The 26,971-nt window shown below is 44.2% G+C and overlaps 1 pseudogene; it reads right to left on the bottom strand.

Moving 5' to 3' along the window:
- LOC146776035 (matrix metalloproteinase-14-like) overlaps positions 1-10,538 on the bottom strand; it is a 39,817-nt pseudogene extending 29,279 nt beyond the window's left edge.
- Between the last annotated feature and the right edge of the window lie 16,433 nt (positions 10,539-26,971).

Below are 26,971 nucleotides of genomic sequence, written 5' to 3'. Positions count from 1 at the left end.
TCACAGAAGGCACTTACTCATTTTGGTATTCACAGAAGGCACTTACTCATTTTGGTATTCACAGAAGGCACTTACCTATCAATGAGTAAGTGCCTTCTGTGAATACCAAAATGAGTAAGTGCCTTCTGTGAATACCAAAATGGTAGTAAGTTTAGGATTTTGTCTTAAGTTAGTTCTGTGAATCGGGCCCCTGCTCTGTGCCGAGGGGGCATCCTTCATGGAAAGTGATTGGGCTCGAGCGGGTGACGCTTGAGGTTTAGGAGCACCTCCTTTAATGTAATGCATTTGTATAGCTGCAAAGGTAAAGATAAGTGTATCGATGCAGCTGGAACAGCTGGCGCAAGTGGACATTATTTACTTGTATTAAACAGTTGTAACATGGATCTCACCACTGTGATATTAATGGATGGATTATGAGTACACTATTCCTTGGTGAATCTCTGCCTTTGACATTTTGCTTTGCAGGAAATATCAACAGCAATATTATACAAACCATATACAGTAGTTAATGAGCATTTAACTGATTTTCCTTCTTATCCCAGAGGTAAAGAAAATACTTTCGCATCTTTAAAAAAAATAAAGTAAAGATAATTTCCTCTAAAATGTCCTTAAAAGCAAACCTGAATTGCCAGTAAAGGCGAGGTAATTAGATCAGCATGGATCAGAAAACATTCCTTCGAACTGAGAAAACAGTTTGCCAAACCTGCAAAACTTGAATGGTGTTAGCATACATGTTCATTGGAGAAAAGTATTAGAGATTTCTTGTAAGATGCACTGAAAAATACGTGTTTTGAACTGAGAGTAGATTTATTTCTTCTCTAATGTGTTTCTGTGTCTTCTAAGTGATGCCCATTTGGAACACGACGAATCATTTTAATGCCAGTTGAGTTAATATATAAACTATGTCAACTGCTGTGAGTGTTGCAGGAGCCTCCAGGACAGTATAATTGTGCATTGTGGGCCCACTAGTGAGATGGGTTTGCTATAAAATTGGAGTATGCGAAGTTACCATTTTTTTTAAACCTTCCCAAAGTTCAATGGAAAACAATGCAACTTGGTGAAAGTTGCAAACTTTTTTTTCCCTTCCTAATTCAGTGTGACTTTTCCAATAATTTACATAACGTCTATCCTTTTTTACCTCTAACAAAGTAGAGCTGCATACGTTACATTTAGCAGAAAACAGCTAGGGCCATGGGAGTACGGATGGGCCGTTATAAGATGGCCCTAAATGCCCTGGTGTTTTCTCACCCCAGAGTTACCAATACACAGGCATTGTTAACTTCGGGAAGGGGATCCACAGGATCACAAGCTGATCCCTGATAGTGCCCTGTGAAATTAGAATTACTGTGGGAATTGATAATACTGCACCGGATAAGAATCAAAGGCCACATACATACTGTTTACTGTTTGCAAAATATTATCCTGCATTTGTGACCAGTATTTTAGCACCAATAATTAATTTCCAGAAATGACTAATAGTGGGTGGAATCTGAACTACCTCATTAACATTCATGAGGTGGGTCACAAAATGCATCTCCGATTGGAGGCCATCATAGGGATCGTGGCCACCGTATCTGTGATTGCATTTCAATAAAGGAAACTGTTTTTTTTTAATGCTGCCTGGTTTCTTTCAAGGAACGGGACTGTGTTTGAAAAGAAAAGTTTTTTTTTTTAAAGTTTGTTTTTGGGTGTTGACTTGACATTGGTCCTGTGGACCACTCCTACTTGGGAACAAATACATTTTGTATCATTCACAAAGGGGAAGACTTTCAAAGGGCCCATTCCCTTTTGCAACCACCCGATGGACTGTAATTTGTCAATGGTTTACAACCCTTATTTCGGCCCGATGGCATTGATACATATCAACAGGGATCACTATTTAGAAGGGATATCTATAACACCCCCCTTGCAAATAGTGATTCCTTATCCATTCCTAAACCCATTTTAGGAGTTTGAAAAAATGTGAGACTCCTAAAATGGATTTAGTAAATTGCAAAAAGCATTTTTGAGGTTGCAAACTCTGAATCAAAGCTCTTGCATCCACAAAAATGCTTTGTACATCGGGCCCTAAAAACCATCTACATGCAGAGTGCTGAATACAGTACAAAGAACTGTTTGCATTCCATTTGTGCAATTAATTATCAAAATGTACATTCGCAAATAATACTATGTAGTTTCAGAACCGTATTATTTTTGGATTTCTTTATAATCAGTTCTCGCAAAACCAGGTTTAAAAAAAGTCTACGCTCAGTAAGTAAAGTGAAACTGGAATGTGCACTAAAACACAAAACTGTCTCTAGGAAACTCTGAGTAAGTCAAAGTGAACTCAAAAAGCAAAATTATTCTCGAGAAAAGTTAAGTCCTCAAGGACAGCACACAAAATATCCTGACCGTAGACACACCTAAAGGAGTGAATATACATTGACAGAGGCACAGAGCTCTAATAGCTTCTGGTGTCATGGAAACAAAGAAATGCAGCAGCAGTAATAACAATAATAAAAATAATAATAATAAGAAGAAACAGTTTATACTAATCTGCAACCCAATCATAATCAAAATGTATGCTAAGAAAGGGAAAAACATACATACTCAAATGGCCTGATTTAGATCTCATCGGACGTGTTACTCAGTCACAATGGTGATCCATATTCCGTCCGCCTAAATATAAATCCCATTATATCCTATGGGATTTGTATGTTGGTGGACAAGATAGCCGTCACCGTTGTGACGGACTAACCGGTCCACCGAGATCTAAATCAGGTCCAAAGTTCAGTACACAAATTGTGTCATAAAGGCATATGAAAGAGACCTGCTCTCTCCCCCAGCAGCTCCGTGGTTGTGCTTTTGCCGCTGCCCCTGTGTAGGTAGGTGATTGAGGCCCTCCTCCACCCGCAGGCTCCTGCCTGCGCCTCGTCCCTGATTGGCCAGTGGGAGAGACTTACTATTCTGCTGGCCGCTGTTGTCTGTCTCTGTGTTTGTGCCGTTTTCTGTCTTTTTGTTGCCTTTTTCTGTCTCCCTTTTAGCTTCTCCACTGTCTTGTTATTGTGCCTTTCTTGTTATTGTGCCTGTGCCTGAGTTGAACTTTTCTGCCTTTTCTGCCTTTCTGTGCCCATTGGTTTCCTTGCCCTTTCCCGCCGCCACTGCCCCCTCAGCCTCTCACCTCCCTGCCTGTTCCCGCCTCCCAGATGCGCTTCCTTTCCCTCTCCCCCACTTAATGGCGGCTGCTGCGCGGCCGCACCACTGGCGGCAATAGACGCGCCAAATGCAAGCCCTTTTGGGCCCATCCGCGACCCGACCGTAGCCAGAGCCAGGACCCCTGGATCAAAGACCTGCCACAGCTACAACTCCGCTGCCCCCCTCGGAATCAACCCGGGAAGGAACAACAACTGCCAGAGGTCGACGCCGAACACCACCCACGGCGAGTTCTCATGCCATCACTGCCGACCATCCTTCACCTATGAAGAAGCCCTCAGCAGACCCCACCGACCTCAAGAACTACTGACCCATCACTCCTCCCCTTCAAAGCCAAAGTCACAGAGAAGACCGTCAATGCACAACTAACCAAATTCATCGAAGAAAACTCCATCCTCGACCCCTCCCAATCCAGATTCCACAGCAACAACAGCACCAAGACCGCTCTACTCGCCGCAGCAGATGACATCCGCACCCCCCTCGACCAAGGACACTCCTCAGCCCTGATCCTACTCGACCTCTCTGCAGCATATAACACAATCTCCCACTGCACACTTACCACCAGACTCCACGATACCGGCATACAAGGAACACCCCTCGACTGGATCCACTCGTTCCTCACCGGCAGAACCCAAAGAATCAGTCACCTTTCCTCTCCGAACCCATGGAAATCAACTGCAGAGTGCCCCAGGGATCATCGCTCAGCCCCATGCTTTTCAACATCTACATGACCCCCCTCGCTGCCATTATCAGACAGACAGGACTCAGCATAGTATCCTACGCTGATGACACCCAGCTCATCCTCTCCCTCACCAAGGACCCAACATCCAGGAAGGAATGAAGGACGTTGCATCATGGATGAGCAGAAACAGCTTGAAGCTCAATTCGGAGAAGACGGAAATCCTCATCCTCGGACCCTCCCCCTCGGCATGGGACAACACCTGGTGGCTCACCGCCCTTGGCAGCCCCCCCACCCCTATGAACCATGCCCGAAACCTCGGCATTGTACTAGACTCCTCCCTCTCCTTGACCCGACAGGTCAACGCCATCGCCCCCAGCTGCTTTAACACCTTTCGAATCCTCCGAAAGACCTTCAAGTGGATCCCCCGAATCAAGGAAGGCCGTCGCCCATACACTCATAACCAGCAGACTGGACTACGGAAACGCCCTCTATGCTGGGATCAACAAGTCTGTGCTCCGCAAGCTCCAGACCATTCAGAACACCGCAGCCAGACGCGTCCTTGGCATTCCTCGACACAAACTCACCACCCAACACCTACGGAACCTCCACTGGCTCCCCGTTGAGAAGAGAGTCAATTTCAAGATACTCACCCACGCTTACAAATGCCTCCACAATAACGGACCCCAATACCTCAATGATTGAATCTCCTTCCACGTACACAAGAGAAACCTTCGATTTGCCGACCTCGCCGAAACGCTGCTCTTCCACAGAGCCAGAACAGGTGGAAGAACCTTCTCCTACATCGCGGCCAAGACCTGGAACGTGCTCCTGATCAACATTAGAAGCGTCCCCTCCCAGAACATCTTCAGGAAGACGCTCAAGACTGAACGGAGCTGCTTACCCCCCACAGCACCTTGAGACCCTCATGGGTGAGTAGTACGCTTACAATTCCCCTGATTGATTAAATATTGAAACTCACCGGGAAGCATAAAACACACAAACATGTCAAACAGCTACCACAGCAAGTCCACAGGACCTAATGAACAAGTAAAAGAATAGCATTTTTGCAGCCATATGCAAAACAATATGCACAACACTAATGAAGACTAACCCGGAGCCTCGCACGGAGGAATGGCTTAAAGCTGTGTGCTGGTCCTGCAAAATGGACTGGGTCTGTACCCCTGACACAGCAGATACTATTTGGGCAGACCTTCTAAGACCAGAGTAGTCCTATGCTTGCACCTAAGCAACAAAATATGGGTGTTTAAGCCCAGGTTGGTGTGGATGGGATGATCTGTGCAGAATGTGCGAGGGTGGTTCCACGTGGTCACCTGAGATTGCAATAGCTGGGATAGTATGAGGACAAAAAAACTTATGATGACTAACCTTTACAAAATATACCACTTGCTGTAATTTCCCTCCTCTTCTCCACCACTGCCACCTCAACAGTCCTACGTGATAAAAGAGAAGTAATGGCAGGCAATGCCCTCATTACCAGCTTGATGTAAAAACCACTCATTAGGTAGTTTTACATGGTAAGAAGAAACACACCCACACATATGCAAAGTATCCCAAATCACTACAACTATAACAGAAGAACAAGTGTTACCCTGATATGCCAGTCAAGAACCAATGATATGGTCATCAAATAGCAAACAATTGGAGTTCACTGTGGACTCCGTGTATTACAATAATGTGTCATTAAAGTCAAAAGCACTGATGGACGAAAGACCTAATCTCCCTCAAAAAACCTCAAACACACTTCTTTTTCCAAGGTGTACATTCTGGAATTTAGTCCTGGAACATTAACTTACCATGCATACACAACAAAAAAGTCCCATTTAGGTGACATTCATACATCTAAATGATTGGTGAAAGCTATCACCTGTATATATGGCTCAACCACATCACGATCAATCAGTAGCCCTGTATACACAAACCAACTATTCCCAGACAGTTGTTCCTTACTGAAAGTAAGTCTTTTTCTAAATATTATTGTACAAACAATATCTGACAATTACACCAACACCAAGTAAGTTAAGTTGACTTGTAGTTTAATTCTCTGAGCCCTTTTCCCTGAGCGTCACCAGTCTACAAAGTTATGAATGAAGATGGCCTATGTCTATTGAAAAGAATTAGGTCTGACTGTCAGAAAGGTTTCAACGGCATTATTCTGCCCACTACTTCCCAATGACTAACAAGGAATGTTGGCAAATTAGTCATCCATATTCAACAGTATACACACAACACTAGTTGTAATGTGAATGTATTGTCTCTAGTAAAATTAATAAATAAGGTAGCTCAACTAACGAGTCATATTGGAAGTGTGAGTGTCCTAATAGCAAACTGGGACACATGTTGTTAAACTGCAATGAACTATCAATTTCGGGGAATAAGATTAAGCAGATAATACGCTTGACAAAGTCTTTAGACATTTAGGGCCATATGTAGGTAGCTTAACATTTACCGATTCATAAATACCGAATTTTACCGATTCGGTATTTATGAATCAGTAAATAGTATGTAGGTAATTATTCGGTAATCATTACCGATTCGGTAAATATCGGTATTTATGAAGTGGTATTTACCGAATCGGTAATGATGCATCCCTTCCCATTCATGCCTATGGGCCTGGAGGCCCATAGGAATGAATGGGAAGCCAGTTACTATTACCGATTCGGTAAATACCGAATCGGTAATAGGGGAGGCATCATCATGGGTGGCAGGGTGTCACTTTGACACCCTGTCGCACCCCTGATTCGTGCATGTGTGCACATTTGGCGCACATACATGCCCTAAGGGCATGTGTGTCTGCCACATGGCACTTCACATATTGCACAAAAATGCTTTTTTAAAGGTATTCGTCATTTACCATCAACTTGTAGTTGGTGGTGAATAACGAATCCTGACACCAATGATGCACTCACTTGAGTGCCCCCTACATATGATTTCAGTATTCGGTATTTACCGAATCGGTATTTTACCGATTCGGTAACGGGATATTTACCGAATTTCGGCCGTTACCGACCGGTATTTAGCTACCTACATGAGGCCCTTAATCATCTAAATTAGTGATTTGTTGTAATTATGACTATGTGGAAAAAAAGTGGATTTAAGGAAGTCCAATGAGTGGAAAATAATGTTTTTCAAGAACTGGAAGTATGCCCTATCCTTGAATAGAGAATCATGCATCAAGAAAATGTTACAATTTGCTCTTATGAAACACATCTTGCTCAAACATTTCAGTTGATTTGGGTTGAAATCTTAGAATTGTAGGATATTGTAACAGAAAAAAGCAACATATCTAGCCATGAATACACCACAGACCAATTAGGAGTACAGTTGACATCTCCATTCCTTGTGCTCCTCGATTTAAAACCCTAACTTCCTGAATGTATTAATTGCTTCTATTTTTATCCTAACCAGTAGCTCATCTATGTAAATAAATATATATACGTATATTTTTAAACTTTATTTAAGTTTTGGTTGCTTTCATTACAAGTAACAATCATGTCATCTTACAGCTGCCTCAAGATCTGCGCATACAATTGTAGAGTAAGTGCAATCATGCATATACATGGACAAAGAGGAAAGAGCAGTCCATCAATGTAAAGTACGGTGTCCATCATAGTAATGTCCTTGTGCTACGTTGGGTCGGCCTCTAGAAATTGCCAATAGGGGAGAACCTCGACATAAAGATCCAAGCGGTGATTCTGGAATCTGAGTAGGGAGTCTTCAATCGCTACGCGGGGCACCTGAGTGTGTCTCTATGTAACAATAGGTTAAAACACGAATGAGAACAGCGAGGGGGCATGATGTAGGAAGGGCCCTAGGGTTGTAAAAATGGGGTAAGAGTTCACGCCTGTCCATGAGGCAAAACTGAAGGCATTTATGTTGTCGCGTCAGTAGCTGGATGCACATTTGGGAGTGCGAGTAAGTAACATGCTAGGGGCCCCCAGATGTCTGTGGGACGGGAGGCATACTGCATACTGGGAGAGTTGTTCTTGTCAGTATACTAAGTCTTTTATCCAATCTTTAAACTTGGGTGCCCGCCCTCTACCCCAACGACAAGTCACTCTTCTTTTGGCCATCAAGAGACTCAAAGAGACAGACTTTCAGTGTGCCTTAGGAATGTGTGCCGTGGAGTCCAATAATGCCAAGAGAGGAGTTTTCGGTATAGGGATCATGGCCATCTGTTCCAGAGCGCCCAGGACCTGAGTCCAGTAATCGTGTACCCCGGGACAACTCCAGGCTAGATGCAGAAAATCAGCATTCGGACAGCCACATCTGTTGCAACAATCTGTTTCCCTGAGTTTGTACTTGTACATCCTGGCAGGAGTGTAATAGGTGCGTTGTAGGAATTTGTAATGCGTGATCCGCAGTCTGCTGCTAGCGGAGATTTGCTCCGTTTGTGTGCAACAAAACTCCCATTGCTTGTCAGAGAGTTCCAAGCCTAGATATGCATCCCAATGTGTGCGCGCAGGGCAAGGAGGTCTAGGGCGCTGAGTATACCTTATGATATATTGTCGCGACAAGGCGCTTCGGCGATTTAGAGCTAAGCATTGCGTGAAGCGGGAGAAGGCTGGTGGGTTCGCGTGGGAAATCTTGGGTAATGGAACCTATCCCTTGTCAGAGGCGTATATATAAGAAGGTGTCCAACGGGGTCGGCTGATGCATTTGAAAAATTGTGTCAACGGTGCGAAATGTACCCCCTTGATACAGGTCACCCCATGTAGTGATGCGGACCCGGCCCAGGAGTTGGCGAAATGCCTTTTCCTGCAGCAGTGTCAATCCGGGGTGGTTTCCCAGCGGTAATGCCGGGGAGTATAGTGTGGGAGTCTGCAAAATGATTTGTATGCGTTGCCATGCCAGTATCGAGCACGAAAGAGTAGTGGGTTCCTTTTCACGAGGCCGAACATCAGTGTAGATCGTGCCAGCGATGGGTCAGCAAGCCAGTGTTCCGCCGCCACCTGTGGCATATACCGAGGCGAGTATACCCAATAGTAAACATAGTGCGCCTGCGCACTGAGATAATACAGCTCCATATCTGGGATACCGAACTCTCCCTGTGCATATGGCCTCGTAAGGACGCTCCTGCTAACCCGTGATTGTTTGCCTCCCCAAACCAGACGGATCAGTTCCGCACGTAACACCTGAAAGAAGTATCTGCCAGGATGGAATGGGATATTGAGGAAAAGATACAGAGTTGCGGGAGAATAACCATTTTAATCAGTGACGTTCGTCCCACAAGGGATAATGGCAGTGCGATCCAACGAGTGATGTTGCTCTTTATGCGTTCGATAGCAGTGCCATAGTTTAAGCGCATAAGTTCGTCCCTATCCCGGGAGATGTGAATTCCTAGGTATTTTAGATCCGAGTCGCACCACTCTATGGGGAAGTCTAGTGGGAATTTAGATGTAGAGGAGGTCAGAGGGAAGAGACTAGATTTCTTCCAATTGATGTTTATCCTGGATAGTTGTCCAAAGCGTAAGAATTTGCGCAGTATAGGGTTTAAGTTTTCCGCGGGTGCCTGATATACAGGGTAATGTCATCTGCATATAGTGACACTAGGATCTGCCACAGATTGCAGCAAAGTGCACGGTGCTGTTGATGCTGCCGGAGCTCCGCCGCCAGTGGTTCCACCGCAATGGCGAAAAGGAGGGGTGATAGCGGGCAGCCCTGCCTCGTGCCTCTCGAAATCTCGAAGGGGGGATGTGTGCCCATTTATGAGTACTTTGGCGGTTGGACGATGGTATAGGAGTTGTATCCACAACAAAAAGAGAGGGGGTAAACCCATGCACCTCAAGATGGCAAAAATATAGTCCCACTCAACAGAGTCGAATGCCTTAGTGGCATCGAGAAATACTGCAGCCAGTGGGAGCTCAGGCGCTACATTATGGAGGACTGTAAAAAGAGTTCGGAGGTTGTGGGAGGTGGCTCTGCCCGGTATGAATCCCGACTGGTCGGGAAGGACCAGTTTCTCTATCAATAGACTGAGTCTATTGGCAATAATATTAGCGAGGATTTTAGTGTCACAGTTAATTAGGGATAGTGGGCGGTATGAGTCGCAGCTAGTTGGAGGTTTGTTAGGCTTCAATATGGACGTGACTAAAGCTTCTCTCATGGAGGGCGGGAGTATGGCGGATTCGAACGGGTCTTCATATACTTCGCGCAGTATAGGGGCCATGAGGTCAATGTATGTCTTGTAGAACTCGATGGGAATGCCGTCCGTCCCGGCCGCCTTCCCAGATTGGGTTTGCATAATAGCTTCACGGACCTCGTCCAACTCAAAGTGGGCAAATAAGAATTCTCACCGAGCATCACCCAGCCAGCCCAGGGCTACATCCCCGACAAAATCACTCAAATCTAATGGTGCAGTTCTAGTGGTGGTGTATATCGAGGAATAGAATTTGGTAAAAATGTCAAGAATGTCCGCCGTGTCGCGAAGCGTATCTCCAGCCCCCTGTATTTCCACTATGTAGTTGGAGAATCGAGGCTTGTGCACCATTTCAGCGAGAGCCTTTCCAGGGCGTTCACCCTCCCCATAACTCCTAGCTATCCAGTATTTGCCCCTGAACTTGACTTCGCGGTTAGCTGTGTCTGTGTATTCTGTCAGTGTGTCACGGAATTTGCTCAGTATAGCCTCAGTGGGAGTGGTCGACATCCGAGTCTCTAACGCCCGTAGGTCTGACTCCAGCCTGCTCAGCGTATTCTGTATATCGCGCAATACACCCGTACTCTTGTAAATACAAAGGCCGCGGATAGTGACCTTAAAAGCTTCCCATATGGTGCTCACTTCTTCCACAGAATCTTTATTTCTTTTTAAAAAATCACTAATCTCCTCCCGCAATTCCTGCTGAAAAACCGGATCTAGGAGCACATTGGGTTGTAGCCGCCAGCCGCCAAGCCGGGTGCAATACCCGGAGGGGCGCAGAGTTAATAAGACTGGGGCGTGATCTGAGTATGTGCGCGCGAGATGTGTAGCACTGTCCAGTGCAGGCACCAATCACCGTGACAATAGGACATAGTCCAGACGAGCCCACGATGCAGCTTGTGTAGTGAAGTGTGTACCTTCGCGCTTAAACTGGTGCATGTGTCTCCAGGCATCTGTAAGGAAACACGATGCCATTAGGCTCCGGAGGGTCGAACTGGATTTCGTGTAGTGATGCGGGCTGGAATTAGAGCGGTCTAGCGAAGGGTCATACACAGTATTAAAGTCTCCTCCCCAAATGATGTGTGTGGAACCAACCTCCAAGATCTTGCCCCACAGAGTTGTGAAAAAGTCTGGAGTATCAATGTTGGGCCCATAGCAGGATGTCAGCGTTACGGAGTCTGTTCCTAGTCGCCCCCATGCAATGCAATACCGCCCTTCAGAGTTGCAAAATGTTCCTATCAAGGTGAAGGGTGTCCGCTTTTTTATAATAATGGCTGTGCCCCGTGCAGATGAGGAGTAAGAGGAAAAGAACCGGTGGTCAGCCCATTTCTGCGCAAATGTTTGAGTATGGTGAGGGTTGCTGTGCATTTCCTGGAGAAGCGCAATGTGAACATGGTGCCTGTCCAGGTAGGCTAAGATTTGGCATCTCTTACGCGGATCCCCTATCCCCCTAACATTCCAGGTAACTATGTTCACTTTCCCGTGGGGGAGTGCGGCTGACATTGGCTCAGACATGGTATGTCGATAAGCTATAGAGGCACACCACTAGGCGTGTTATGCGTTTTGGACTGCGTAAAACAATATTCCATTCCTTGAAATACATGGTAAGAGACATGATAAAACTGAAACATTCCCCACGTGCCATCACCCCCTCCCACTGAAGCATCCCCAATTTGCCAGTATTACGTGCCCCCCATACCCCAAACAATAAAATTAACAAAAAAAAACATACGTATGCTGCAGAGTAGTTGCAGCGAACATTAATGGGGGAACACCCGCTGGGGGAATCCCCTAGGTGACAGCACAGGTGCGCCTCGCCCGTTGAGCCCACAGTCGGTGGGATGGGTGAACTCAGGTGGGCAGAGGGTGCCTGGCGCGTCAGTGAAAAAGGGCTCAAGAAAAGGCCCATCATCTGCAGGATATAGGTCTTAAGGCAGCAGCACAGGTGTCAGGCAGTCAACACAACACGACTTGCCTCTCGGGAGAAGTTCAAATATCGGTAAGGTAATCATTGTGAGTCATCCTCCGCTCCCTCCGATGTGGTCTGTTGCGACGATGCTAATGACCCAGCAGTGCGGTTCACTTGTTTCAGATGCTTTAAAAATTCCTCCACCTGCTGCGGCTTAGTAAAGAATCGCTGTTTACCTTGATGGGTGACCCTGAGGCGCGCAGGATATAACAGTGCATAATCAATTTGGGCCAACCCCAACATGTTTTTGACGTCCGTGAATTTGCGCCGTTCTTCCTGAACTGTGGAAGTGAAGTCTGGATAGATGGAGAATGTAACGCCATCGTAGGTCAGCTGTTGTTTGCTTCTCGCAACACGGAGTGTGATGTCCCGATCCCTATAGTTCAAAAGTCGCACTATAATAGGGCGTGGTGTGCTACCCGGTGGTGGGCGTGGACCCAAGGAGCGGTGGCCGCGTTCCACTATGAATTGATTGGAGAAGGCCTCTGACCCAATCGACAGTGCTATAATTTCTCCACGTATTCTTCCATCTTCCCCATATTGGTTGATTCAGGGACCCCAAGAATGCGAATATTATTGCGACTACTGCGCACCTCTAAGTCCTCATTCTTTGCAGTGATTACTTTCAGTAGCTTGTCCATGTGTGCAACCTGTGTCGCGACTTGGGACATTGTATCTTCGGTATCCGAGATGCGACGCTCGGTCTCTTTGATGCGATCCTCATGCCCTTCGAGTTTATGCGCAATGGCGTCCATTCGGGTCGACATTTTATCCACCTTGTCTACGATAGTGGCGAATCCTTGGTGAACCTCCTGAAGGATGCTCTGTACGTCCGCAGAAGGTGAGGTCATGCTTCCGTGGGTACTTTCCCCTTTATCCAATTCCTGATCCTCTGGTACAGTCCGGACGCTGCGTTTGGTAGTATCGAAATTTAGTTTAGGCTGGTGAGTATCTGGTTTCCCCATGGTGGCCTTTATAAGACGATAGTCAGTGTCTGAGCTGCCCTGCTGCGTGCGTTTCTTGGGGAGCTTCAGACTTGATTAACGTGGAACGGTGGAAATCTGAGCAGCAGTGCGCGAGTGGCTCACCACCTGTCTGCTAGCTTCGCGCCTGGAAGAGGAGGTGGCGAAGTTTGCTGGAACTTTTTACTACAAGCAGGGTTCCGGTAGGTAACTACTATAGCAGGGAGAAGCCAAGTGTCTGATGTAGTAGGGGGGCCGATACAAGTACCAGGCTAGTGTCCGCAGGTGGTACAGAGAAGGACTGAAGGAAGAACAGAGCCCTAGTGTAATGGCGTCTCCGGGCACCGCTCCGTGCAGGCAAGGTAGTGCCGCCTGGGTGAAAGTGGGGGCCTGCAGCGAGTGATTACGAAGCGACGATGTCCCAGGGGGGGCCGAGCTTTGCAGGTGGCAGACATAGGGGCATACAGCCCATGCAATGGTTTGTGGCGCCTTCCGATATCGCAGGTTCCAGCGTTGTGGGGCAGCTGCCAGGGAGATGAACGGCAGCCTTATGTAGCTCCGCAGGCCGCCAGGCTGAGCCGCAGTGCTGGATCACGGGTGTGTGCAGATTCAGTAGCGGCGTTATGGCTATGGGAGGAGGACGAGCTCAGGGTGTCTCACCGGTATGTCCAGGGCATCAAGGCATCCCAGGTTGGACACCGCGGGAGGGGGTCGCAGCTTCGCCTCACCTACCGCTATCTCCGTCGCTCGTTCAAGCGGGGGGGGGTTTGCCTCTGACGATGGTTCCTTATGTACATTCCCCCAGTGTTATGCAGCGGACAGCTGTTGCGGGCAACGTAGCGATTCGCCGCCCGGCCCACGGCGCCTCTTCCGGATTCGCACCAATGGGCCTGACTGCCTCGTGGGCCTCCGTGGGCTCGCGTGAATGTTGCCGCTGCACCTGAGCACCGCTCCGCGCCCCCTGCTCTCGCAGCGCTGGTTTGACGGTTGTGTAACCGGGGATGTGAGCTTACAATCTGGCCACATTTTGCATCGGAGCTTCTGCAGATCAACAGCTGTGCTTAGCTTCAGTTTGGGGTGCAGATGGGATGGGTGAGCAGGATAAATGTAGGATTTTCCATGCCAGGCTGCAAGAGCCTCACGATAGTGCGGCCATCATACGTGTGCTCCACCTAGCGCCCCCCGTAAATAAATATTGTCTCTAATAAATGTGTCTGATTGGTTGCATGTCAGAATAACAATAGCAAAAAGTTAATTTGACATACATTTCAGTGCCTTAAAGTAATTTACAAAAATGCTCATTTATTGGGTGTAGATTTTCTACTATTAACTAATACTATCATATTTTTGTTAACACACGTAGGACATGATATTTTTATCAAACAATATTTAGGGCACAATAGTCTGATACCAGACATTCTTGTTGATTCTCAACATCTATTAATGTGCTTATTTTGTTCTAGCTTAATGTGGGATCAAATTGTAAAATAACGTATGAATATCTCTTGCAATGGTTGAAGCAAATTGTTGGGTGAATGAGAATGGGGGTTGTAAAAATTAATGATATGCTGCACGATGTTTTATCAAGCTTGGTTTTCTCTCCTAATGGTTCCTTTGTGCTGATAATTGCATTTATTTAAGGGAATGCATTGAGATCTGAATCAAAATTATTCCCAGGTTTATCACCTGTTGAGTTAGGGTTAACAGATGGAATGGTGGGCAGTTACCTGGTACATATTTCAATTACAGAATTTTTCTGACCCATGAGTAGGTTCCATATGATAAGCAGGGTTCTTTACATTAATTATTGCTCACAAGTGGAATGACTACAGGAGTTAGGTGATATTCTGCATTCAGTGAAATTGCTGAAATAGTCCTATTTGACCAATGTTGAATACAGTGGAGCACAATTCCAGATGAATCCCATTACCACAGCCAAGCCTGGATGACACATCTCACGTTACCAGCTGCCTCTGTGTGCACACTCAGAGATGAGTGAATGAGTAAATACATTTGTACCACTCCTCTGAGAACCTAACTGATGCACCTTTTTGTATTGGAAGAAATAGGTGCTAGCAAAGACAGCTATAAGTTCTTGAGCGCCTTTGGGCTCTCACTAGGATGTTGAGCACTACTGTTTAAACAGGGCCAGCGCAATGGTCCACAGTACAGACGTAGACTCTCAACATCTCCTTATATTTGCCCATAGCAAGTTCTTTACCCTTCCAATCGCTGAGCAGATCATTTGACCTTGCCATAGAGGTGGTCTGGTGGCATGCTATCAACAAACAGACTGTTAGCCAGTGCCTATCAAAAGTACCTAATACAGCACAATCTCACATGCAAATAATGCTGCTTCCTTCTACAGTCTTGCATCCTCAAATTGCATGCTCTCTTAAACCATCCTCTATATTTCTAAAACCCTCAGTGAAAAACTGACTGTGCTTTTATTTTCTTTGCTAACACTTTCAGTTTGGCTGATAACAGCCAGATGCAGAAACCTTACAGCTCTTTGAGTCTCTGTTGTGGGTGTTTCTGGCCAGAGAACTACCTTACTGTGTAGAGCATCATTTTACACATAAGCTGCACATGGAAAGCAACCAGCAAAGGTCATTGAAAAGAGAACCATCCCAAACGGTTCATCAGCTTGAGACAGTGAATACACTTGCAACACGAATCAAGTTGAAATTCTGTTCTTATGAACAACACTTACCTGTCACTTACTAAGAAATTGTGGCAAACGCAGGGTCTGCCAAATGGTGTTGTTCAATCAGGAACATAGTGCAGCAGAGACATCATAATTTAAACGCATCACAATCATGATGAAAGGTCAGGATGCCATCATGCATAGTGTATATGGTGAGGCAGAGCTGATTACTATGACAACCTGGGGCCAGTTTACATAAAGTGCTCCAGGGGCACAATGGGTGCTTGAGCCCGCTTTGCGCACTCCGGGGCACTTTGGTATTACAGAACATGCCCCAGACGCTTATGCCTCCCCTTCTGTAATACCTATAGAGCTGGTGCACATAAAGCGCCATCGCTATCTTGAGGGGTGTTCCCTCGTTTGCATGGTGTATGCCCCATGCAAATGAGGGAATCTCTGTGCCTCTGCGCCCACTACCTATTACATACACAGGCGCAGTGGCAAAGATGCTCACACCTAAATGGTGGCATGCTGTTAGTGAGCCCCCTGAGAGAAGCCTTCTGAAGGGGGGAAAAGGGGTCCTATGGACCCCCAGACATGCCCTTTCAGGCGGCCGCAGTCACTGACTGCACCTGCCGGCAAGGGGATCTCTAATCCCCTTCAAATGTAGACGGGTTGCTGCCTGCACTGTGAAAACACGGAGAGGCCGTTAAGCAGCCCCTCTGTTTTTCACCGGAATGCACAGTGTCCAAGGCAGCCCGAGATTGCGGGTGCCCTGTGGGCAGCACATCAATGGTAATCGGGTGCATTTTCATTATTTGCGCCGGGTGGACCTTCAAAGGTGCGCCCGGCGCAAACAATGAAAATGCGCATTTATTGTTATATGGCCCCCGGTGCCAAACTACTGGCAACCCACTGAGATTGAATGTATCTAAAATGTTATTTGTGTGTGGTCTACAATAGCTAAAGTTATATCACATTTTCAAAATACTTGTATTTTTTTATTTTTTTTTAACCTTTTCAATATTGTGAGGTGTATAGGTGTCAGCAATGTGTACAGTTCCATGCCATTTCTTTCTTATATTATTATAATTCTTTTGTTTTTAGGTTTTGAAGTTTGTGCTTGCAGTGGTGTTTCCTGCCTCCTTTGGTTCCAGATGATTCCTTTGCAGTATCTATGAGTCGACATATGCTGTGTGTGACTTAGCTAAAGGCTTGGATTGAGTAGTATTGAACCTTTGAGGGCTGCAGTACTGCTGGAGTTGAAGTAAGGGTAACTTTATCGATTTGCAACTGACACACTTTCATATGTGTGTTTTTGTATTTGCATGCTCCTCTCAGTACCCCTCCTTGATTTTCCTGTTGTTCCTTCCACTTTGTAGTAGATATTTGCTTTATTAACCTCTCCCTTCTGCCACTGCCACATTAACCAATAACACATAGGACTATGTGTGCGTAGTTCCACGCACCCCCAGCAAAGAACCCAACACATCAGACTTTGGATTGTTCTAGGTGTTGATCTACACTTGTTCCTATGCAAATTGAATTTATGAGTATGTGAAGTGGTACCACAGAAATCCTCCCACACTCACTCATTATTGCCTTTGCAAATAGTCTAATTTCTTCATATTACAACATAAGTATTCTGCTGAAGCTGATCTCCTTATAAACATAACTTTTCAATTAAAGGGTTACCTCATGATCCTATAATTTATATATAGTCCTTCATCCTCTTAACTTTGAATAGTAGATTGAATAGTTTGTTGTTGACATGAAGATTATGTTTAGACATTTTCTTACATATGATCCTTTTATATATTGTATATGTGTGAATGCATTTCTATTGGTTTTACATTAAGTAAAGTCATCATATCCTATATTGGACCGGATGTATAAAACACTGGCCATAAAATACTGGTCGCAAATTGCAGCCAGTATTTTTGTGACCAGTTTGGAACTATGTGCAAATAGGTCAATTCACAAAATCCGAAATTCCAAATGGTAATGGGTCGCATTCCAACCTACTTCATCAATATTCATGCGGTAGGTTGCAAATTTCAACTAACTATAATAAGTTGCCATCACAGGGATAGGGGTCTGCAGGGGTCAGCAGAGCAACATACCACTATGTCTGTGATTGCTTTTTAAATATATATATATTTTAAATGCTGTTCATTTTCCTTAGCAGAAACAGGGCATCAATAAATAAAGAGTTTGGAACTTTCTGAAAATGTTTTGAGAATAGAATGTAGTCCCTGAACCACCTTCTATACTCCAACTTAACTTTTGTTTTACATTCACAAAGTGGAAGGGATTTCAAGGTGACCCCTTCCTTTTTGCAAATGGTTTACCACCCCATGTTTGTAAAATGTCAAAGTGTTGTGACCAAATTTTGGTTGCAAAAACATTAAGTGCTTCAATGAAACACTATTTAGAAGGGACTTCCTAAACATGCCCATTCCAAACAGTGGTTTTTTATGCCCTTTAAAGCCTATTAAAGAATCACAATACTGGGCTTGTACATTTCAAAAAGCATTTATGCAGTTTGCAAAATCCAAATCAGAGCATTTGCAACCACAAAAATGCTTTGTACATCATTCCAATATTTTTGTGATAGTATGCTAAGTTAAACACCTTTTTAAAGTACTCATCTATCCAGGGTTTCTTGATGCTGACTACCTTGTGTTGATTATATGTAAACACCAGCATATAGGTGAGCAGTTGCAGGGGAATAGCTAGTACGTGGGAAGCTTCAAGATGCGTGGTCAGGTGTGGACCTGCTACTTACGATTGTATAGTCTGATTTCAATACTGCTCTTCTCATTTAATTGTCAGTCACCACCTTGAGGGTTCGTAAAAATCCACTGTGAATGACTTCTCCACTCAGTAACAAATTAAATATTCTAAGGGGAGGTGTTAGCTCTCATTTTAATTGTTTTTTTACTCTGAATTTGTGATAGCTGTTAACAAAACCATAAATTTCAAGATTACAGTACCCACATTCATTTAGTAGCATTAATATTTATCTGCTGTGCTTAGTATTGTTTTCATGATCAATAGTTAAGTTGACTTTTTTGTTTCCTTCACATAATACTTTACAATAATAATATCCATTCTTAAATAGTTTAGTCACCCAAAGCTTGTCTTTCACACTTCAGTTTTATGTATTAATTTCACCAGCCATTCTTTTCAACTGACAGACTTTTACCTATAAATAACGATGTCGGTCAGTATGCCTCGGACAAGCAGTTGGAGGCTCGCCGACCGACATCACAATATGGCCCCTGAGGTAAAACACCTTTTGTGCTTGCAAATGCTGTGATTAGCAAAATCACAACGGTTACAACCACAAAGTAGTTGTAACGATATACAAACCAGAAAAGTCCCTCCAACACATAAAAAGACATTTGCAACCTTTAGCAAATTGCATATAAGAGGAGTCATTAAAGGGGGTCTCCCTCCTTTTAAAAAGTTGCAAAGGTATGTATCACTTGTTTGTGACCACAATTGTGGCTGCAAGCCTTTAATCAGTTGCCAACAACTGAGTGGGATGGTAACTGATTCAGGTGCAGCTTGACTCTTAGGACAGGTCTCCTTTACAAATCGTGTTGGAAGCAGGTAGTGGCCCTGAGCAGGTTGTGGCCCAGAGGACCACTGCCTACTCTGCCAACAACTTCCCAAAGGAAAACCTTATTTTTTAAAAGCAGCACTTGTTCCTTTAATAGACATGGGTGGCTTTAAAACATGTTTACCATTTGGGAATGCAAATACAGGGACCTAGGAATGCTGTCTCTTTCAGGCCTCCATTCTTGCATACAAATCTAACCAAAAGGCACAACATATACATTGAGGAGATATGGACTGAGACATTAACACCGAAATACACCACATAGCATAGGTTACGTACGGTGGAGACACTCCATTTTAGGTATGTAGGTGAATATATGGAATAAGATTGAAGGGTCAGAAGCGCTATCAAAATTAAAGATAGTCAATAAACAGAATAAGGTTGAGATGGATTGGATACAAGACATTTACAGTGTCAGTACTATAACTGCAGATTCTACCTATAAGATAGAAAGGTACACAGCTGGAGTGTTAGAAATGGGGGTCTCTAGTTGGCAGTGGTATGCACCTTGTCCAAGTAGGGACCCTTCCTTGTTGTCATGGTAAGGGGATTACACTTCTAAAATAACCCCTGCTCACTTCCTTGGTAGCTTGGCACGAGCAGTTAGGCTTGTCTCAGAGGCAATGTATAAAACATTTGCACATAACACACAGTAATAAAGCGAAAACACTACAAAAGGACACCATACTGGTTTTAGCAAAATAGCCATTATTTATCTGTAAACAAGACCAAAACAATAAAAATCCGTCTTACAATAATCGAAATACAGATTTCCAAGAATAACCTTAAAATACAGTTCCTTCTAGTCAATAGCTCAGTCTGGGGATATCATAGCATTGTGTACAAACAAATCTAACAGTTCAGGCCAAATGCGGTATCCAGAAGACCCACAAACAGTAACTTGGAAATGCAGGGTGTTGTGGGCCTGCAATGAGCTCAGGAGAGGCAGCGTCAGAAAGCATCAGTTCCGGAGGTCGGTGGAGGAGTCGTCAGGCCCTTGAAGTCACAAGCGTTGAAGATCGAATTCCGTGAGGTTGAATTCCAGAGCCCCAGCATCGACAGGCGTCGGTTCAGCAGTGTGAAGAGCAGCAGTGCGGTGTGTGGTGCACTCAGGTCACGGTGCAGGCAGCGGCTTGGTAACGGTGTATAGCGGCGTCAGTGAGACCAGGGCTGCGGTGCGAAGCGGACGGTGCTCGTTGAGGTGCCGGCAGGTCACGATCAAGCAGCAACGTCATCATTGCTGAAGCACTGCCGTTCGTAGATGGTCTGGAGTCTATGGCGCCGGTATCGGTAGGCAAAGGTTGCGGTGTTGGATAGAGCGGTGTGTCGCGTAATTTTTTAGCAGTGCCCTCGGACCACGGTGCAGGTAGCGGTGTTGATGTCGGCGTGGAGCGTTGTCTTTGGGATACCAGGGCGGTGCAAAGTGCGGTCACGGTGCGAGCAGCAGCTCAGTGGCGGTGTCAGTCGGCAGCGGTGGTGAGACCAGGGTTGTGGTGCGAAGCAGGGCAGTGGTCACTGCGGTGCTAACATGCCATGTAGCCAGCAGCAGTGTCGTTGGCGGTGTCAGGTTACTTTTTCTTCTGTTGCAGCACAAAAAAACATATTAACCAGTGCTGGTAGAAGAAGAACTTGAAGTCTTTGCTATTCTTGAGACTTCTTGAACAGGGAGCAAGCTCCACCTCAAGCCCTTGGAGATATTCAAGAAAATAAGTTGCAGAAAGTCCAGTCCTGTCCAGTCCTTTCACTGCCTAAGACCGAAGCAGCAACTGCAGGCCAACACAGCAAAGCACACAGCAAAGTGTTAGTTCCTCCTCACAGCTTCTCCAGCTCTTCTTCTTGGCAGGTTCCTTAGTTCAAACATGTTCTAAAGTTCTGGGGGAAGAGTCCCAATATTTATACTGCTTTTTCCTTTGAGGTTTTAGGCAGAAAGTCTCTGAGTTCAGTAGAGACCTGTTCTGTCCTCTCTAGTCCAGCTTCACTACAGGAGGTGAAGACAACATTGTGCATAGCACACACTAAACCAGCAAATGCAAAGTCCAGCATACCATCAAAAACATGAGGCCAGAGGGCAAAAAGACAGGGAAAACACGCCAAAAGATGCCAGGTCCAACACGGAGCATGGAGGGTTTTTCTCCCAAGAATTCGAATATCTGATGCCTTGGCAGTACTATTTTTATTCACTGAAATAGAGAAACCAAATCTATGCAAACATTTTTGATGTCAGCTTATAGTTTGAAGAGGCCTGAGAAATGGATCTGAATGTCTGAGATTTATTGATGGAGGAGCAATATCATGATATTTCAAACTGTACTTATGAAAAAGGGGTATGTATTTGAGAGTTTAGATCAAATGTTATGTACAGGTGTAGTAGACGAGTACATTATGAATGTTTAAAAGTTTTATGGAATATATTTTCTATTATAGAAAATAAAAAGTAAAACATTTAAAAGGGCGGTTTTTGTACAACATAGTTCTCCCACTTTTTAGTAGGTCCCAGTGCCTTGTGAGATAACTAAGGACTAGATATACAAAGCCATTTTGCGATCGCAAACTCTGTCATTCCCAAAAATGCAGAATTTATTACCATAAAATCGCTTTTTGGTTTGTCTGAAATCGATTTTGTGAATTTAAAAAGCATTTTCTTCATAATTCCAATTTGGTATTGTATGGTATTGTATGTACCAATTGCAGTCACGAACCATTGATCAATTACAGACACCTCATAGGAGGTGGTAACTTCTTTGCAAAGGTGATAGTGTCCCCTTGGGACTTCTCCCCCTTTGAAAATTGTGAAGTCAGCTTCAGTGGGAGTAGTCAATGGTCCAGGAGACCACTGCCTGCTAACCCCGAATTTTCCAAAATAAGAGTTTCCCATTCGGGAATCAAACACAGGGATGGCGACCTGCTGTTTCTACCAGCTCAACATCCCGGTGTTTGTAGTCAATTATACAGTGTTGCAAGTAGGAACCTGGCTAATTAATAGTCATTAGGCTGGTCATTTTGCAATCACCTGTGATGGAACATTTTGAAATACTGCCTTTTAGTACATATATTAGATTGCATAATTAAAGACTGGTCACGCAAAGGGTGCAATTTGTAACAACGTTTTGTGGCCTTTCTTTTGATGCATCAGGAAGAAAGGGTGTGCATATTTTTGCTGTATTTATATGATTAAAAAGTATACCTCTGGAAACCAGGATATAGGATCAGGAGGCAGGGAAAGTAATGTCATAGTCAAAAATACATTTGGGTGGGAATTTTGCTCAAAAGGCTTGTCAAGTATGCCACCTTCTGAGTGTGACACACATGTTTCAACAAGAGGGCAGTGATCCATTGCTCTAACTCTCAAGGGCTCATGTGCTCTCTCAGGTTCTTTAAAAACTAAGTTTATATCTAGGAAAATGTGAACAGTAAATAAGGGAATGTTTCTCGACTAGCATTAGTCATCAGTGGCCATTTGGGAAGAGGCACACATAGTAAAGATTTGAAGTAATAGGAGTCAAATTAATTAACACCCCATCAGCAGCACAGAAGTTGGAATACTGTGCAGAAATGTACTAAACATGCCAGGAATAGAATAGTCAATCTGAGCATTTCTGGTTTGGGACAAGTGACATCTATAAGTAAATTTTGAGCAAGGGGTCAGAACAAGTCTAGGGCATCACAAAATTTGGGAAACGGATCTCTTGATCTGAAGGATGTATAGTAATGACTAAATAAATGATTCACATATGCCTCCTGGGTATTTTTCCCTTTAATGGCAGGCAGCCTTTGCTCTTTTTCTTGTTGAAAGAAGGATCCAGAGAACACCTATAGAATCTGAAACCTAATCAGTAAATCAACATGTTGTGGCTTGCAGGGTCAACACTACTAAATATGCCCTAAAAATGAGCAGACTTTAGCTTCACAAGCAACAGAGTTTTGGACTATGAGTAATTTCTGCAGCATATACTGCAGTAACCCAGCACCACTGGAGACCTACTCTCTATCTCTGTCTGCCCTCTATGTCTTCCCTGGCATAATTACTGTCAGAGAGCAGGGCTGGTTCAACTGCTTACCATTTAGTATGTCATGAGCATGAAGTAGCAGTACTCTGGATCCATTTGTGCTAAGTTTCTATAAGCGAAGACAAGGGTGGCAGTCTTTACAGAGTGTTGTTGCTAACTGGACTGTGGCTGCTTACACATGGAGAATGCGCTATGCAGCAGCATGCTGACAATTAATTACTATTCCCCCAGAGCATGAACTGTCACATATCCTAGAGATGAGGCAAACATCTTGGATTATCGAGTATAACTGCAAATTGTTGGTTATTTTATAGGTCTACAGAAGTCAAGTAGAAATGATAACACATTTGCCATAAGAGAGTGCATACTGAAGAAGTTTGAAATAAATATTTACATTATAGGGTATAGGGAAAAGTGCTTCTGCATATACATACTTTGCAGGGAGCAGAGGTGACAAAAGCCAAGGGAGAGGCCGAAAGAGGAAGAGATGGCAAGGTGAGTAGATCAAAGGTTTGAGCAGTGGCTCATTTACAGAATGCACTCAAGATCTAACACTACTTCAGAGACGGCACCCTGCATTCCAAAATATAAAATATTATTTATCTCTTTATGCACTCCACAAGGTTTCTCATATAGCAAACGGTCATGTGTACATGGCAATCATGATCAAGAAATAGAAAGACCATACCATGAAACTGCAACTTTTCGACGATGTATTTAATAATGATTGATGGAGGTATTTTTGCATCACACCATTTGTATGTCAAGTCTGTGTCAAGTCCACTAAACATTTCTTAATTATTTTTTTTCCTTACAATTAATTTTTTTATTGACCGGCCCTTTCATGAATCAGATCTAGTGTAAAGTCTTAGTGTAAAGCTTTGCATTCATTAGTTGACTCTCAGCTAATAACTTGGCACATGTCGACATCTAGTTTATCTATTGCAGATTATAGGACAGTTCAACTTTAAACTTTAAGTTACATAGTACACTCACGGAAACACAATGTTATGTCTGATTTAGGGGGTCACTCCTTCACTTACATGACAGATATCCTGTACGCATTATTACAATTGCATTATATGGTGTGGAACTCATAACAAAGCAACAAGACATCCATAACTTTTGTGATGTTGTAACCCATGTGCCAAACTCTAAATCAGGCTCATTGTCATTTGCTAGTTTCATTGAAGCCACTGGTGAGACTAAATAGAAAGTAAATGTAGTTCTAACTCATGAGTCCCAAGGCTTTATCAGAGAATTCACTTTGTAATTTACCTGTCGCTTCTTTAAAGAAGAGTCAGTCCAGCAAAGATGGTATACTTATCCATTCCATTCCAAGACTTTGAGACATCTCTTGGCTGGTCTTTCTAATTCTAAGTTCATTCTGTTCAATAGACCTTATTAGTAGCGTGAGAGGAAAATGGGTTTACAACAATTTAGATCTTAAGGTTCAGTGTGATCATGAGGACCACGCAATAAAAGTCTGAGTCAATAGCTGTAAGTTAAAAGGTTTATTATAAACTCAAAGCCAGACTGATATATATCAATTAAAAAAATAGTATAAAAATATAAGATATCCAAAGTGAGACCGAAGAGTCTTACAACATTGGTGCTCAACAGCAAAGAACATATAAGAATTTCTGTGGCAGCGTCACAAATAATAAGGAAAAGGTTTTGAAATCTAGACAAATGGTTTTGATCCTTCTCCCCATACAAGGAAAAGAATCGCAACATCTACTATACCCTACACTGAACTAAGGATAGGGAAAAACCGAATAAATCAAGGAAGCAAAAAGGTGTCAACCTCTGTAGAAAGTTCTATAAAGTCATGTATAGCAGGAAACCACACAATAGAGATGTCAAGAGAGGTATTTACCTCTCTATGTATAAAAGGGAATCTGACTAACCCAAGGTGGGCTCACTAATTAAAATGCACAAATAACATTCTAGAAATATGACCTCATGCAAATCACAGTACTTTTCCAGTTCCAAAGAAAGATCTTTGCGCATTGAACACTACTCCATATTCCAGTCTTTGCTTCCAAAGCGTCCTTGGATTCCTCTCTTCAGCTGATAGTACAAACTGGTAACACTCCCTTTGTTCTTCGTTAAAATCATTCAACCTTGCCAGTTCTTCCTCGCCTCAGTATCTCTGAAATACAATATGCTTTTCACCAACTAATGAATGCCTTTGGTCTGCACCTGCAGAGCAGAAAAACATGCAGAAAAACAACTTTTACATTAGTATTAAACGTCTCGAATGTAAGCTTAAGGCCCATAATCACGCTAACTTAACAACTTTCTTTAAGTGCATTTAAGATGGCATAAAGAAAACGTTAAACCCACATATAATTGCACCACCTGTATGTAAGTGATACTGTACTCTTATATATTGCCAACTATTTCATGTATTGTTAAACATAAACTTCAACTGATCACAATTCCTAAAGAAAACTTTAAACACACATATGATTCATTCACGCTACTTCCAGGCGAGTGCACTGCATTTAATCCATTTTAGCGTACCACCTTACAATTTTAACCTAAAGAAGATTAGTATGAAATGAAATGAAATTACATTTATAGAGTGCGATGGCTACCCTGAGGCCTCCCAGCGCTACAGACGACACGGCAGAGGACTGAGCAGTGAGAGTTACATACAGTTCCTAAAGGGCCATGTTTTTAAAAGCTTTTGGAAGGCTAACAGGTTGGGCTCTTTCCAGAGATGAAGTGGAAGAGCGTTCCAGAGGATAGCAGCGTTATAGGAAAAAGACCGTCCGCCACATCTGGCTTTCTTTATTCTGGGGGGTAAAGAGAGAAAGGCCGCTGTTGAGCGGAGGTCTCTCCTAGGTTGATAGGGGATGATCAGGGAATGGATGACAGCTGGGCCGGTTTTCTAAAAGGCTTTGTGGGCCAAACACATGGCTTTGAACTGAGTCCTTTCCCGGATCAACAGCCAATGAACGGACTCTAGGGCTGGCTTAGCAGACTGCTGGCGGCGGATCTGTAGAAGCAGGCGCGCAGCGCAATTCTGGATTATCTGAAGCTTATTGAGGGTGTATTGTGAGGCTCCCAGATATAGGACGTTCCCATAGTCCAGGCGGGAAAGGACAAGGGCCTGGACCATGATCCTTCTAGCTTGAAAAGGAAGAAAGGGAAGGATCTTGCGAAGCATCCTAAGCAAGCCGAAACAGGTGGCTGAGAGTTTCGCTGCTTGATGATTGAAGGTGAGTGAGCGGTCGAGCCAGATGCCAAGGCTCTTGATCTGTTCTTAGGGGACTGGAGGAGGCCCAAGACAGTTGGGGCAGAGCTAATTAGCGTTGAAGGAGGGGGAGTTGCCTAGGAGCATAAGCTCCGTTTTGTCCCCATTGCGTTTGAGGCATGAGAGTTCCATCCATCTGGCAACCTTCTCTAGGCAACCGCCTAGGGTGCTAGATGACCTGCCGGGGTGGTTAAGAGCCACCACGAGCTGCGTGTCATCTGCATAGGTGATGATTTTTATGCCAAATGGATGGACAATCTCCGCCAGAGGTCTCATATATATATTGAGTAGCGTGGGGGTCAGGGAGGAGCCCTGAGGAACCCCACAACTGAGAGGCAACTGATTGGAGACTACATCTCCTTCGAAGACCTTAAAGGAGCGTCCACTCAGGAAGGACTGTAGCCAGGTTAGTGCAGTGCCGGCCATTTCCAGATTTTTGAGTCTGAGGATCAGGGTGTTATGATT

The sequence above is a fragment of the Triturus cristatus genome, chromosome 12, assembly GCF_964204655.1.
Source record: "Triturus cristatus chromosome 12, aTriCri1.1, whole genome shotgun sequence".
NCBI lineage: Eukaryota > Metazoa > Chordata > Amphibia > Caudata > Salamandridae > Triturus > Triturus cristatus.
The sequence above is the reverse complement of the archived record's forward strand: the minus strand, read 5'-3'. Positions and strand labels throughout refer to the sequence as shown.